The sequence below is a fragment of the Pipistrellus hanaki genome, assembly GCF_964339955.1.
Source record: "Pipistrellus hanaki genome assembly, chromosome: X".
NCBI classification, from domain to species: Eukaryota; Metazoa; Chordata; class Mammalia; order Chiroptera; family Vespertilionidae; genus Pipistrellus; species Pipistrellus hanaki.
Window position 1 is genome coordinate 13,964,928 of NC_140524.1, and position 16,454 is coordinate 13,981,381.

General features: G+C 38.5%; 1 long non-coding RNA gene across 1 annotated transcript in view; it reads left to right on the forward strand.

Annotated features, from left to right (window-relative positions):
* Nucleotides 1-16,454, forward strand: part of LOC311615777 — a 154,217-nt gene that overhangs the window by 137,073 nt on the left and 690 nt on the right. The window lies entirely within an intron of this gene.

The window sequence follows — 16,454 nt, forward strand, 5'->3', positions numbered from 1 at the left end:
CCTCAACAACACTTGTCATTTTGGATTTATTGTTGATAGCCATTCTGACAGGTGTGAGGTGATAACTCATTTTGGTTTTAATGTGCATTTCTCTGACAATTAGTGATGTTGAGCATATTTTCATATGTCTAATGACCTCCTGTTTATTGTCTTTGGAAAAAGTCTTTCAGATCCTCTGCCATTTTTTAAATTAGATTGTTTGTTTGTTTGGTGTTGAGTGGTATAAGTTTTTTAAGATAAATTTTGAATATTAACCCTTATCAGATATATCATAAGTAAATGTGTTCTCCCAATTAGGTTGTTTTTCTCTTTGTATTTTTTATGGGTTCCTTTGCTATGCAAAATCTATTTAGTTTGAGGTAATCAAACCATGAGAAATATCAGAACATTTAATGCCTACATTTTCTTCTAGGATTCTTATAGTTTTGAGTTTAAAATTTAAGACTTTAGTTCATTTTGAGTTATTCTTATGTATGATATAAGAAGGTGTTCTAGCTTTATTTTATTTTTGCATGTTTCTGTTCAATTTTTTCAGCACCACTTTGAATAGACTATATTTACCCCATTTATATTTTGGCCTCCTTTATCACATATAAATAGGCTATAAATGTGTGAGTTTATTTCTTGGCTCTCTATTCTATCTCATTGATATGTATGACTTTTTATGCCAGTACCATGCTGATTTGATTACTATGGTCTTAAAGTATAGTTTGATATGACGTAGTGTGATTCCTCCAACTTTGTTCTTCTTTCTCATGTTTGCTGTGGATATTCAGGGTCTTTTGTGGTTCCATTTGTGTTTTTGGAATATTTGTTCTAGTTATGTGAAATATGCTATTGGTGTCTTGATAGGAATAGGGTTGAATACACACATTACTTTAAGTGCTATGTTCATTTTTATGATGTTAATTCTTCCTACCCATAAACATGGTATGTAATTCCAGTTATTTGTATCTTCTTTGATTTATTTCTCCAGTGTCTTCTAATTTTCTGAGTATAAACCTTTTACATCTTTTGAATCAATTGTGAATGGATTTTTTTTTTTTTTAGTTTCCCTTTCTATAATGCATTACTGGTGTATAAAAATGCAACTGATTTCTGAATATTAAATTTGTATCCTGCTATTAATGAATTTTCTTTTCAGTTCTTAATGACATGGTGGTTTTGGTAGAGTTCTTATGGTTCTCTATATACAGTATCATGTCATCTGCAAATGATCAGAGCTTTACTTCTTCCATTCCAACTTTGATGCTTTTTATTTCTTCCTCTTTTCTGATTGTTGTGGCTAGGACTTGCAATACTATCCTATATAATAAAAGCCTAATAATGCTAAGTGTCTGGATGTCTGGTCATCCGTTCAACCAATCAAATTGTAATATGCTGGTGATATGATAAGTTTACTCAACCACTTGCTACGATGTGCACTGATCACCAGGGGGCAGATGCTCCAACTGGTAGGTTTGCTTGCTGGTGGATTCCAGCCAATTGAGACTGAGCAAGCTGTGCCAGACATTCCCTGGAGCCCTTCTGCATCCCTTCCCAGCCCCGACTGTGCACCAGTGGGGTCCCTTGACCTGGCCTGTGACCTCTTGCAATCCAGGACCCCTCAGGGGATGTTGGAGATCCAGTTTTGGCCCGATCCCACAGGCCAGGCCAAGGGACCCCACTGGTGCATGAATTTATGCACTGGGCCTCTAGTCTATATATATAAAAGACTAAGTGACCAACCATCCATCCATGTGACCATTTGACCTGCTGAATGGCCAGTACATATGACACACACTGGCAATTTAAAAATAAATGTTGGCTCACACATGTGTGATACATATAAAGCTCTCACTGGTGCCAATCACAGAAGTGTGTTTCTATCATTGTTAATCATGAATTTGGTTGACACTTCTATTATAGAGAAAGGGAGAATAGTAATATTAAAATATTTCTTCTAATTTCCTTTCAGTGTACATGAATTTGTGCACCAGGCCACTAGTGTTGAATAAGAGTAGTGAAAGCAGACATACCTGTCTTCTTCCTGATCTTAAGGGAAACACTTTTAATGTTTCCCCATTGAGCAAAATGTTAGCTGTGGGTTTCTCATATATGGCCTTTATTTTGTTGAGGTATGTTCTCTCTACTTCCACTTTGCTGAGAGTTTTTATCATAAATGGGTACTAGATTTTATCAAATGCCTTTTTTTATCTATTGATATAATCATGTGATTTTTATATTCCTCATTTTGTTTATGTGGTATATCACATTGATTGATTTGTGACTATTGTACCAGGCTTGCACCCCAGGATTAAATCCCACTTTATCATGGTATATGATCTTTTTAATGTATTGCTGGGGCCATATTGCTAATATTTTTTGAGGATTTTAACATCTATGTTCACCCAGGATACTGGCCTACAATTTTCTTTCTTTGTAAAGTCTATCTGATTTTGGAATTAGCATAATTCTGGCTTCATAAAATGAGCATGACAATGGTCTCTCCTCTTTACTTTTTTTTTTGAATAGTTTGAGAAGGCTAAGTGTAAGTTCTTTGAATGTTTGTTAAAATTCACCTGTGAAGCCATTCTGTCCAAGACTTTTGTTTGTTGGGAGTATAAAGTCACCAATAATAAAAATGACAAAATAGCAGTTCCTATTCATTGAGAACTTAATAAGTTTCTATAATAAAATAGAAATGCATCTTTTCACTTAATTGTCACAAGAGCCATTCAAGGTAGGACATGACAATTGATGAGAAACAGAGACTAAGGGATAGTAAGGAATCAAAGATGGCTAAAAGCCTAGAGCCTGAGGAACAGACATGGTGGTGATGGGACAGCAGTCTTTGATACACAAGAGATTTCAGACCCACTGCTAGTGTCTGGAGCACTGAATCTGCTTTTATTACTGTATAAGGACAAAAAAAGAAAAAGATCACTTAAGGGTGGGTTGAATAAAACCACTTGTAAAGATAGCTGCTTCATTTTATTTTTATTTATATAATAAATAATTTTTATGTATATAGAGTTTCAATAACATATTTACCATTCCCTGAATCCTAAGTACCAGCACCAGTAAAATTGTAGCACACACATAGCCTACTGCTCTCTGGAGTTTAATATGCTGTGAACACATTTCTGCATCTTTAAATGAATATAATGCATTTACTCAGACCTTTGGCCTTGTCTTGGTTCTGTTGTTAATATGATAGGCCTTGTCAAATGTTATCAGATAAGTATGATTTATACATGAAAGGTATTATCAGAAATGGTTGGGTGGAAACTGCATGAAGGAAAGGGGCATTTCATTTGTCTTCATGGAACTCTTTAAAACCAGTGAGAATAGCAAGATGACTGTATTCTTCAATAAACCTTTGATAAGGCATTTAGGAAGCTGGCATGAAATGTCTTGATGGGCATTACTACCTCCTTTAGATAGCAAGTACTTTCATCTACTCCGGAGGTATTTTAATGTGGCAGGAAAGACATAGCTGGGGGTGTGTGGGGGGGAATCATCATTTAAGCATGGCTTTTCTTCTTTGTTAATCACCCTTTCTTTTTTTTCCCATTTCAAAAGTTGGTTTTGGCAGAGTGAAGCCTTCTGGGGTTTCAGAAATAAGAAACATGGGCTAATGGCTTCCACTGGGTTTCCATATTTTTTTAAAGCACATGCAGGGTGCAGGCATTTTGATGTTTGCTCTTGGGAAGCTTTTTCAAGGTGCTTTCCTCCCTCCAACTTCCCCTTTTTGCTTGTCTTTAAAGGGGAAAATAAGGAATCATCAGCTATATTTATCAGTTGAAATAGAAACAATGGCTTTTCAAAGCAGTGCCACAGGGGTGGAGATTTGGAAGGCTGCTACAGTGGCATTTCTGAGAGAAAGGAAATTTCAGCAGTGCATAGCAAGTTTCTTCGTTCAACAGAGCTTTGTTAGTATTCAGTAGACTTTCAACTCCAAGCTTTTGCATTTATTTTATCTTAAAGGTGGCAAGAAAAGAAATCAGGAACATTCTTCTGATGCAAGTCACTAGGCATCTGGCCTATCTTCTGCACATAAGCCTGTGTTAATCTGTAAAAAAAAATTATTTATGTCACTGACAGTTATGTGCTCCTGTGGAGAAGGGATCGGGTCCCATCAAGATGAAGGGTTGTTCCTTACTCTGCATTCATATGAAGAACTTAGCAAAAGAATTGCTCTGGTCTTCTCCCCTGCTCCCTTCCTCTGGGCAAGACAGATTTGTGGTGTGTTAAAGGATAGTGTTTGCTTATTGATGCATTTAATGAAAGTCCTTGATCAATGATAATTTGTGGGTTTCCAGTAGGAGAGACTTGAAAAATACAATCATTTAGTTAGTAACTATTTTTTCAGGCAATGGAAGGAGCGGGGAGCGGGGAAATCAATGTTTCAGGTCTAGCAATCCACAAGAATATGACAGAAGGGTATGATTGGATAAATGCTAGATGGACAAAAGCTGTGGAAGAACCTGGAAGAAGGAGCGTAAACCAATCTGATAATTGTCAACATGGAGATGAAAAATGTCAGGAGTGAGTGATGGGCAAGAGTGTAAGCAGATGGATTAAATGAAATGAGAGATGAAATTTAAAAAAAGTGCATTGATCATCAAGGGCATACTTGCTGAAATCAACAAATTGGGAGACCAAAAAGGAAAAAAAAAAGTACAAAATGGAGATGGAACCAGAGGTATGGATACATGGAACAGATTGGTGGGTGCCAGAGGGGATGATGGTAGGGGTGACCGGATAAATAAGTTAAAGAGTTTAGCTAAAGAACAAATATGTGTGTGCCATGGACATGGACAAGTGTGGTGAAAGTCAAGGGAGGGGAAGCTGAGTTGATGGAGGTGGACAAAGGTGGTCGGAAATGGGGTAAGTTTGCAATAATGTCAACATTAAAATTTTTAATAAAGAAGTTCTCATCACAAGAAATAAATTGTCTGTATGGGAAGACATTGAAACAAGGTAAATGGTTAAGTAATCAGTTACTTGGCATGCAAAAGGCAGTGATTCAATCAGTAATTCTATCAGGGAGGAGAACTGATGTAGCAAGGAGAGAGCACTACAGTAGAAATCCCTCCTCTCTACCCCTAGAAGAAGGAGGAGGGGGAGTAAAAGTGTGACCAAATGGTCACTGGAGTTTGACCCTGCCCTTCCTGCCACTCCTACAAGCCAAATGGAGCATCCTCTACTTAAATTTCACAGTCCATTTAGCTCAACAGATAATTGCTACTCCTTTCCCCATATCACCTCTAAAATTGAGTACATGTTCTTCTCAGTTTAGAATACTACATTAACTTTGTATTCTGCAGTTTAAAATAAAAAAATCAGTAGGCTTTTCCCCCTTTTAAAATATTCAGTTATAATATTAAGAGTACCCTTTGAAATTGGATGTACCCCAAGAATCTGACAAAACCCCATGTTGGTGAATGTAGCCCCCACTTCCTAGAGTGAGTCAAAGACCTAATATATCTTTTAACAGATAGAGGCAATTAACATGAAACTTTACAGGCATATTCATAGAGCTATTGATACTCTAGTGTCTTTTTAAAGATGGAAAAACAGAGCAAGAGAGGTGAACTGATTTGTTTCAAGTCATACTTACAAAAGGCTGAGTCAAGCTTGGTATATAATAGCTTTTGAGCCCCGATTTGCTTTGTCTGCCTTATTTCATTACTTTATATTTCAACTTGGACAGGCTTGAAATATGCCTAAGCTTGCTCTGGAAATAAGAATTCAGTTTTAGTTAAACAAAAATAATGTTGTTGCCCTAATTCTAAAGGAAACTGTCTCATCTGTGCAGTGCCTAGCACCTAGCACAGAAACTTGCACATCTTGAGAGTGCAGAAGACATTTGTCAAATAACTAAATGAATAAAAAAGCAATCATGGAAAGCTACCTAGTTTAATACATAGCTCATAGCGCCCCCATTTTTGGGTGAGCATTAATTTCCTAATCTATTCAAGAAAAGCAATGATGCTGCCTGTCTCGTTGTTCTTGTGAGAATCAAACACATAAAAATGATTTGTAAGCAGAGAAATACAAATATTATTTAGAAGAGCTCTATGAATTGGTTTGACAAGAATCCCAGAGAACAGAAATAAATAAATCCTCCCATAAAAAACATGGAATTATATAAAATCCTTTTCCCACTGTGAGTTACTCTCAAGCCAAATCTTAGTGTATTTGGATTTATCTCTGCATACCTGACCAGAAACAAATCTCAGTGTGAGTGTATGTGAGTCATTCCTGATAGAGGTGAGAAATAGAAAGGAGAGGAGAGTGTATGATCAAGCAGGAGTGGCAACTTTGGGGTGGTAAAATGAAGCTGAAGAAGGAAACTCTGCAACATGACAGAACTACAACAAATATAAAATGTAAAGCAAATTTTAAAGACACATTTAAAAGTCACAAAGTCTCACATCTTGATTACACCATGCATTGCATTTAATAATTTTAAACAAAGTCTGTCCTCTTTAAAATAAAAGGCAAACAGAGGAGAAAAGAGCCTTTGAGGAATTAGGCAACTAAGGAGAACAGACAAGTACAATTACTTATAAATAAATTGGAGTGTTTTGAATGGGTTATATTTCTTCTTTTAGCTCAGACATATTTATGTAATTACACACATACCTATATTAAGACACTCATGTGTGGCATTTACAACTCAAGCATGCAATAATTACCGTTTGGGTGTCTATAAAACAGGTGATGGATTTGCATACATAAAAACAAGGAACATTGGTTTGATGAAGAACTGAACAGAAGTTAAGAGGTGATTTGTGGTGGGTGTCTGCAAGCTTAGGAGAGACTCAGGAGGAGTTAATCGTATGACTCTAATACAGGAAAATTCTTGAATGGGAAATTAGACATAAAAAAAAAAAATACGTCTTTTGTTCCATATCATCACGTGTAACAAATGTAGAAAACTCTCTTTGGCAAATGCCTGGAGGTTAAGATCCAGGGGACGTTTTAGTTAGTATATTTTTATTGATTCAGAGAGAAAGAGAGAGGGAGAGGGAGAGAAACATCAATGATAAGAGAGAATCATTGATCAGCTGCCTCCTGCACATCCCCTATAGGGGATTGAGCCTGCAAGCCAGGCATGTGCCCTTGACCAGAATCAAACCTGCGACTCTTCAGTCTGCAGTCCGGTAATCTACCCACTGAATCAAACCAGCTAGAGCTCAAATTATATTTTTTTATTGATTTGAGAGAGAAAGGGAAAAAGGAAGAGAGAGATAGAAACATCAATGATGAAAGAGAATCATTAATTGGCTACCTCTTGCACTCCCCATATAGGACCCAAATATAAATTAGATACATACAATAAATTTACATTAAATATAATTATGTTGTTAGATGAAAAATAAAAGTATATAAAAAGATATACCATTAATCATTAGCCCAATAAAAGCTGGAATGAATAAATGAATTTCACACAAATTAGAATTCAGAACAAGGAAGATTATCACAGGTGAAGAAGACCATTATATAATGGTAAAAGGGTTAATTCACAAAAAAGAAATAACAATACGAAATGTGTATGCACCAGCAACAGAGATTTATCTTATATAATAAAAGGCTAATATGCAAGTTGACTGAATGGTAGAAAACCGGTTGCTACGATGCACAATGACCACCAGAGGGCAGGTGTTCAATGCAGGAGCTGCCCCCTGGTGCTCAGTGCACTTCCACAGGAGGAGCACTGCTCAGCCAGAAACAGCTGGCAAGTGCAGGGGTGGTGGCATGGCAGGAGCCACTCCTGCTTCCGCTGCAGCACTAAGGATGTCTGACTAACAGCTTAGGCCACCAACTGGACATCTCCCAAGGGCTTCTGGACTGCAAGAGGGCACAGGCCAGGCTAACAAGATCCCTCCCCCCGCAAGAGTGCATGAATTTTGTGCACTGGGACTCTAGTAATATATAAGACAGAAACTAACAGAACTGAAAATAAAAATAGATAAATCCACAAGTGTAACTATGGACTTCAACACACCTCTCTGTTAGTGGTAGAATTAGTAGACAAAAATAATCCAGGATATAGAATAACTGAACAACACCATCCACCAAGAGGAATTCATTGACATTTATGGAATAATCCAGCCAACAACAGCAGCCATAGATAATATATAAACAACATGCAAACCAATGGGCATATCTTATCTCTGTTCCAATAAAACTGTATTTATAAAAATAGGTGGTGGTTCAGTTTCAGCTTGTGTGCCATAGTTTGCTAATCCCTGGTCTGGGCAAGAGATCATGGCACCAAATTATTTTTGACAAAGGTGAAAAAACAATTCAATGGAAGTAGGATAGACTTTCCAACAAATGGTACCAGTGCAATTGGACATACACAGTCAGAACAATAACATTTGACCTAAACTTCATACTTTATACAAAATAACTGAAAATGTATAATAAATCTAAATGTAAAAGCTAAAATAGCAAGACTTGAAAAAAATTGACCTGAATTTAGGCAAAGCCATGACATGACACCAAAAACATGAGCTATAAAAGAAAAAAAAAGAAATTAGACTTCTTTAAAATTAAACATTTTTGCTCTGCCAACGGCACTATCAAGATAATAAAAAAAAGTTGGATTGGAAGAAAATATTTGTAAACCAGGTATCTCACAAAAGATTTGTACACAATATATATATATATATATATATATATATATATATATATATATATATTCATTAAGAAAATAACACAATTTTTAAAAAGTAGGCAAAATACTTTAACAGACTTATTAATGAAGATATACAAATGAAAAATCATGACATGAAAATATATTTAACATCATTAAACATTAGTGAAATGTAAATAAAAAATGATAATGAGATACAATTAAAAACCTATTAGATGTCTAAAATAAAAAATATTGACAATATGAAGTGCTGACAAAAGTACAGAAAAACTGGAACTCTTATACATTGCTAGTGAGTTTGAAAAATGGTAGAGCCACTCTGAAAAACAGGCAATTTCTTATTTACAAAGCAAAACATATACTTACCATATGATTCAGCAATCACCTTTCCGTGGAGAAATGAAGTTATGTTCACACAAAATCCTACATATAAATGTTTATAGATCTATTCATAATCACCTGACTAATCAACTAGAAACAGAATCAAAGTAGAAACAACCCAAATCTTCTTCAATGGATGATTACTTAACAAATTGTAGTAAATCTATACATTCATCCAATTGTGGATGAATCTCAAAGGCATTGCTGACTGAGAGAAGCCTGTCTCAAAAGGTTATATACTATATGGTTTCATTTATAGGACAATCTTGAAAAGAAAAATCAGTAATGATAGAGAAGAGATCAGTGATTTCCAGGGGTTAGGGTGAGGGGAGAGTGTCATTATAAAGGGGTGGCAGTGGTGGTGGGAGTTAGGGGTAACAGAATTGTTGTATAACCTGATCGTGGTTGATAGTTACACAAATTTTGCATGTGTTAAAATTAATAGATTTATACAAAATTTGATTTTACTTTTTGTTCATTTAAAAAATAAAATATTAATAGTTCTTACAATTCAACCTATAAAACAATTTAGTGTATTTATGATAAACTTTGCCAAATATGGATATATTATCTTCTTTTATATATATATTTTATTGATTTTTTACAGAGAGGAAGGGAGAGAGATAGAGAGCTAGAAACGTCGATGAGAGAGAAACATCGACCAGTTGCCTCTTGCACACCCTCTACCAGGGATATGCCCGCAACCAATGTACATGCCCTTGACCAGAATCGAACCTGGGACCTTTCAGTCCGCAGGCCGATGCTCTACCACTGAGCCAAACCGGTTTCGGCCAAATATATGATCTTAACTGTTTTTATATGTTAGTAAGAAGTTTCCACATTCTTAATTTTAAAAATAAAATAACCAGCCAAAACCGGTTTGGCTCAGTGGATAGAGCGTCGGCCTGTGGACTGAAAGGTCCAGGGTTCGATTTCGGTCAAGGGCATGTACCTTGGTTGTGGGCACATCCCCAGTGGGGGGTGTGCGAGAGGCAGCTGGTCGATGTATCTCTCTCATCGACGTTTCTAACTCTCCCTCTCAATTCCTCTCTGTGTAAAATCAATAAAATATATTAAAAAATAAATAAATAAAAATAATTTCCCTGAAGATCTCTTCTTAAAAATAAAATAACCATAATCTTTGGGGAAGTTTTAATAAAATTTGAAAAGATTTTGCAAAAAAACAAAACTAATTGCATCTGAGGAAGGTTAAGTGACTTGTCCAGGGTCACATGCTCAAGAAAATGTCGCTGTCATAAACTGTGACTCCAGATCCCAGTGCCCCTATAGAGCCCTGACAATGTAATTTACTGAACTACCCTGTTAAAGCACTTTCATGGTAGTGATTGCTTTCTGCTCAGAGGAGAAAAAAATAATCTCTTAAAGCTAATTTTAAAACAAATTAACAATATCAACAATAATAGTTACCAATATGCATTGCTAATTTTTAAGACAAACTATATGTTGCTGTAAACCAAACCTAAAATATAAATTTCTTTACTAGTGAAAAAAATCTTAATTAAAATGATGCATTTTAATATACTATTGCTATATGATATACATTATTTCTCAGTATCTTCATTTTTTGTATTCTTCCATTTAATAATTATTGCTGTGCAGTGTTAAGGAAGAAGTAAATTGGTGGTTAATAAAGGTTTGACCAGGTGATTGTACTGCTTCTAAAAGATCAGTAGTGTAGTAATTTCTTAATTGCTAGAAGCTCAGTAAACCAATTCATACTCAGGTGGAGTCCCTCAGGGTGGCCTGTGGGGAATAAGTCCCAGTTCACATCCCCAGTCTCACAGCCCTGCAACCCTGCCTGGCACCCCATCTTGGCCTGGCACTGCCCCTTCACCTGCTCCATCATCCCACCTCCTGCGGGGCGATCTATCTGGGCCAGACCCCCTAACCCCCAGCCCGGCTCCCTCAGTGCTGTGCCCCCCACTGCTGCCACTGGTCAAAGTCTATGGGGCAATTGGCAGGGCTATTGGGACTGCTTGCACCTGCCTTGGCCTGGTGCTGCCTACTCACCTGCTCCGCAATCCTGCAGCGGTCCCGTTAGGGCTGGCAGCACCTCCACTGCCACACACTACCAGCACTGTGTCTCTGATGCCCTGCATGTTCTGTGCCACCCCCTTGTGGTCAGCACACATCATAGTGAGCAGTCGAACTCCTGGTTCAGACAAATGATCGCCAGAGTGGACATTTTGCATATTAGGCTTTTATTATATAGGATTATTATACACTGTAAAAGTTTTTATTTTTTATTTTTTAAAGAGAGATAATGACCTTCTTTTTGAAAGTATATTTTTATGATTTCAGAGAGGAAAGGAGAGAAAGAGATAGAAACATCAATGATGAGAATCATTGATTAGCTGTCTCCTCCAAGGCCAGCACTGGGGATCAAGCCTGCAACTGGAGTTGTGCCCTGACTGGGAATCCAACCTTGACTTCAACCACTGATCCACATAGGCTTGGCTATAAGGGGTTTTAAATACATGATGATTTTCTTTTTCTAATTCTGGCACTTTATAGCTCCTGACACTAGATTTCATTTCAAATAATAATTAATAAGATGAGGTATCTCTGTACATAATATTCCTCTTTTTTTAGTCCCATCCTGTCACATTTTCTATGCAAATGCGGCAGTGCTGCATGTAGTTTCAAAAACGGGGGTTGAGGGTGCCTCTCAGAATGCCTTGAAGTATTTTTTGAATTAACATTCTGGTCCTAAAAGCAGAATTTTCCATATGCCTTTCAAGGAAGCAGATGAAAGCCGTGTAATTGCTCTGTTTTCATGAAGGTAAATGAACCAATGAAAACATTGGACATGTCAGACAATAGAAGGAAAAAAATAAGCTTGTCTTCCTTGGGAGTGCTAGTGTCTATGAGAGGATACTAAATGCACACTTAGATACAGAGTAACTGCCATCTCCTTAACAACCACACCCTTATGGGGATAAGTGTCCACTCTGTCCCTATAAGGCATGTGTTTGATTAAGGGAAATCATTCAATGTAAATGCTGGCCTATGTAGCCAGTCAAAGGCAGAGTCAGCTTGTCTAGTATAGATTTGTCAGTCTTGTCTGTTTGCTTATTCAGGTTTCTTTGGCAAATCCACTGGCTCTCTTTGTAATGCTAAGTAGTCCTAAACTTTGCTGACATCTTGGAATGAAGTCACAGGCTTTGAATGACTCTTTGAAAGTCTATAAGCGTTACCCAATTTATCATGCATTTTATTCCAAAAGTGTGTTTGTGAGTTTGGAACTTGAGAACCATTTTTCCCATGGAAGCAATGTTTCAAATGGTGAGAAGGTTCCCAGGCCAGTCCACAAAAGCCTCTTTAACAGAATATGGCTGGACTATAGGGCCCATAGCACTAGGCAGCTCACTGCTATTAATATCATTGTTTCTATGGGAAAATGTGTTCCAAGGGCTAATTGTGGATGCCAGGAGAAATTCCCCAGCCATATCTAGACTCTGGCAGCTGGAGCTCAGACTCCCAGGACCCTCTTTTATTTAGTCTTGTGAGGTGGAAAGGTGGAAATTAAAGTCCTGGGGAAATCAAAGAAAGGAGCATGGGAGGTCCAATGGATTGGTAGGAAAATTATGTTAGGGATAAGGTGGCCAGATGAGCAAATAAAGACATTGTATAACTACTTAAAGTTGACTTTCAGGTAGACAATGAATACTTTTTATAAAATTACTAGGGGCCCAGTGCATGCATTTGTGCACCTTGAAAGGAACTGTGGGCAGAGAGGCTGTGGTGCGCACAGGGGGTGTCTTGGCCCATCCTCCACACCTCAGCCCAGCCCCTCCTGCCACAGCCCCTGTCTGCTGGCAGTCACTGCTGCTCCCATGCACTGACAGCTCCTGCTGATGATGATACAGAGTCATTAGGGCTAGCACCAGCAGTGGATATGAGCAGGTTTGGTGCTATCAGCTGGTGCTAGTGGCAGCTACTGCCCTGATCACCCCTAAGCAGCAGGGGGAGGTGGAGAAGCCCTGAGGGGTTATTGAGGCCAGCAGCTATCGTTTGCGCCCACTGACAGTGCCGAGTAATTGGGTCTAGCACCGGGCACTGGCAGTGGGTGCGAGTGGTGGCTCTGGCGCCAGCAGCAGGTGTGAGTGCTGGGCAGAACCACAGCATGTGGGAGCAAATCATTTTCAGTAACTACCAGAGACTCACCCCAATGACAGCTACAGGTGCCTTGCTTTGGTTCTGGTGTCCCTGCTCACCTGCTCCATCATCCTGCCATGGCCAATCCCCACCCTGTTCTATTCCCAGCCACCTGCTACTGATGCCCACCATGTTCCACACATGCCCCCTGGTGGTCATCGTACCTCAATAGCAACTGGTTGTTCGGTTGTTTGGTTGTTCCGCCATTCAGTCTATTTGCAAATTAGGGTGTCATATATATTATTGATTTAAGAGAGAAAGGGAGAGGAAAGGGGAAATATCAGTAATAAGAGAGAATCATGGATCGGCTGCCTCCTGCATGCCCCCTACTGGGGATCAAGACTGAAACCCAGGCATGTGCCCTGACTGGGAATCGAACCATGACCTCATGGTTCATAGGTTGATGCTCAACCACTGAGCCACGCTGGCTGGGAAATATATTTATATATATGTATATCCTATGCAATAATAGGGACATACAAACACAAAAATATTTGTTGTTTATCTGAAATTCCAATTTAAACTCAGCCCTATACTTTTTACATGTGGCAGGAGTGGGGCAAGATCTGAGAGGTAGAAAAGACAAAACACCAGTGTGGACCCCATATGATTTGGAGATTTTGTTTGTATTTGGAACAGATTTGTGTTTGCTTTTCTGCCTTCTCAGTTAGGAGCATATTTATTTGTAATAGGAAATATGTTTACTTATTCTTGATTAGAATTTGTTGAATTCCAGAAATTCATGTACTTATGGGAACTGGTCTCTCCAATGAGAGAAAGCTGGGATAAAGGCTGGGAACAGCTACTGATTTGGCCTGCCTCAGAGATTGTTGTCTGACAACTGGTATTTGGCACTCCTTATATGTAACGGCCCTGCTCCAGTTGTTGAAAAATGGATATTAGTAATTCACAAATCAGTTAACAGATGAGTCATATCACAAGGGACCTAAAAGGGAAAACACCCCCAAATAAGCTCTTCCATTTTTTCTATCCCAGTAATATATATCAGGTCACCTCTTTATTTATATTTCAGGTTTCTCCATCTTTAAGTTCACAGTTCCTACAGACAACTTCAATCCCTGGTTGGTAGCATCCCATTCTGTCTGATGCCTTGCTTGAGTGCCAAGACAGGGAATGTTCACAATATATAGAATGCATTCAGAAAGACCTAGGAATGAAATATAATGAATAACATAAACTGATGAACAAAAGTAGATCCAGAGACAGGGAAACACCTAACAGACCATCATACCTCAGAGGGAAGGCAGGGAAAAGTAGGAGGGTTGGATAAGAAATCAACCAAATGACTTGTATGCATGCATATTAGTATAATCAATGGACACAGACACAGGGGTGGTGGGGGCTTGTCCTGGGGGGTGGGAATGGCTGGGAGGGGTCAATGGGAGAAAAAAGAGACATATGAAATACTTTAAGCGATAAAAAAAGAAAAAATGAATAATGGAATGAATAGTGCTTTGTAACATCCTTTCACAAAGTCTCTTCCATTTTTTTTTGTGATAGATCAACTGTATTTCATTAGCAAAATATGCTTAGTTCTTGGTTCCTTGTGAATAAGGCTCTCTGACAATATGTCATATATGAAGGACTAGGAAGGCTGATTCATATAGTGCTCCCAGTACCTAACCCATAGGTTAGTACCTAACTCACCACTCCCAAGTCTACTGTCATGAGGCTACAGCTCTAAACACTTACAGAGGACAAAATCCATTCCTTTCCAAATTTTACAAATTCCTGTTCAACCCACTAAAAATACCATGCTAAAATGTGAGCAAACATGGATGTGCTGGTATGCTTTGGATTTGTTGTGCCAGAAGCCACTTAGGAAGAAGAACCCACATGCTCATCCTCATCCTTAAATGAGTTTTAGCAGAGGATACAGTACAGAAAAGAACTCCTGTTTAAATTCCTGGCAGGTGCAAAATGCTCACTTTAGTGGTTGGGTAACTTTTGACTTGGAGTGACTATAAAAGAAGTACATAGTATGGATTATGTTCTACATGGCAGGCAAAAGCTTATATTCGTAGCTAGCAAGTTAGATAAAGAAGGTATGAAAAAGGCAGCTTGTGGTGCCCTGAATATAGCATACTCCAGTGTATGTGGTCAAAAGTGTTTGACATTTGCTTTCTCAGATCTCCATAGTTGTTGGATAGATGGTGAGAGACAAGATTTTCAATAAAAATAGAGTATTTAATTGGGCTTCAACTCTACATTGGCAAGACAAGTGAGGTTTCATTTGGGGTCCCCCACATCCTCTGCTGCTTTTGGAGTCTGACCAACATATTTTGTTCATCACCTTTTCCCATGTTAGAATTTGTGAGTGCATGAGAGAAAATTTCATCCAGATGTTGCTGAATCATTTATAACTATAAAAAGGTCATAAGGATGTTTTGATCTCCTGACAACTTTCAAAGCCTTTGACAACCTCTTCTGACTCAGAAGCATAATATCCTACAAGGCTCCAGCAGGTTATGGTATCATTTCAGAACTTAGAAATCAAGAGTATTCATAGATTCAAGTATTTGCTTCTCACTTAGATTTCAATTCTGGCCAGCACCCATATTACATACTTGCAAACAAAGGGGCCATCAACAGGCCTCCCCTATCTGTAGAGGTGGGAGTGGAGATAGGAACATGATTTTCAACACACCCAGTGCATAACAAGAAGAAACAATCTCCCTGGAAGCATATAGGCACCTTTTCTATTAACTTGTCCCCTATTTTTCTGTACATTTTGAAAAGAAAGAAGATGGAGTCCCTAAAGATGTCCACTTCCTCATACTTGGCCAGGGCCCACACTCCAGAGCAGCCATGTCACCTTTGTTACATCACCTGACTTAAGCAGCTGGTTGCCCCACGACCGAGACTCTAGAATTTTGAGGACAGTATATATAGGGCATCGCTGCTGTGACCACAGGCATTTCTGACCCCACTTTTGAAGAGATAGGTCTAGGGTACCAAATGCTTGTTGATGTAGAGCATCAACATGACTAGTCAGAGTACCTATGAGATGCAGGAAGCCAGGCTGGCTCCATCAGAGGATGGGCAGCCACCAATACTGGTCCAATATGATACATCCCCAGATCCCCATGTGGGTCCCAGAGAGGCTTTGGAGAGGCACGGTAGCCAAGAAGAGACCCAAGATCCAAGCCCACAAGACAACCCTCAACCGCAGGCCCCAAACCAAAGCGCCGACAACGTGGAAGGAAACAACATTCTTTAT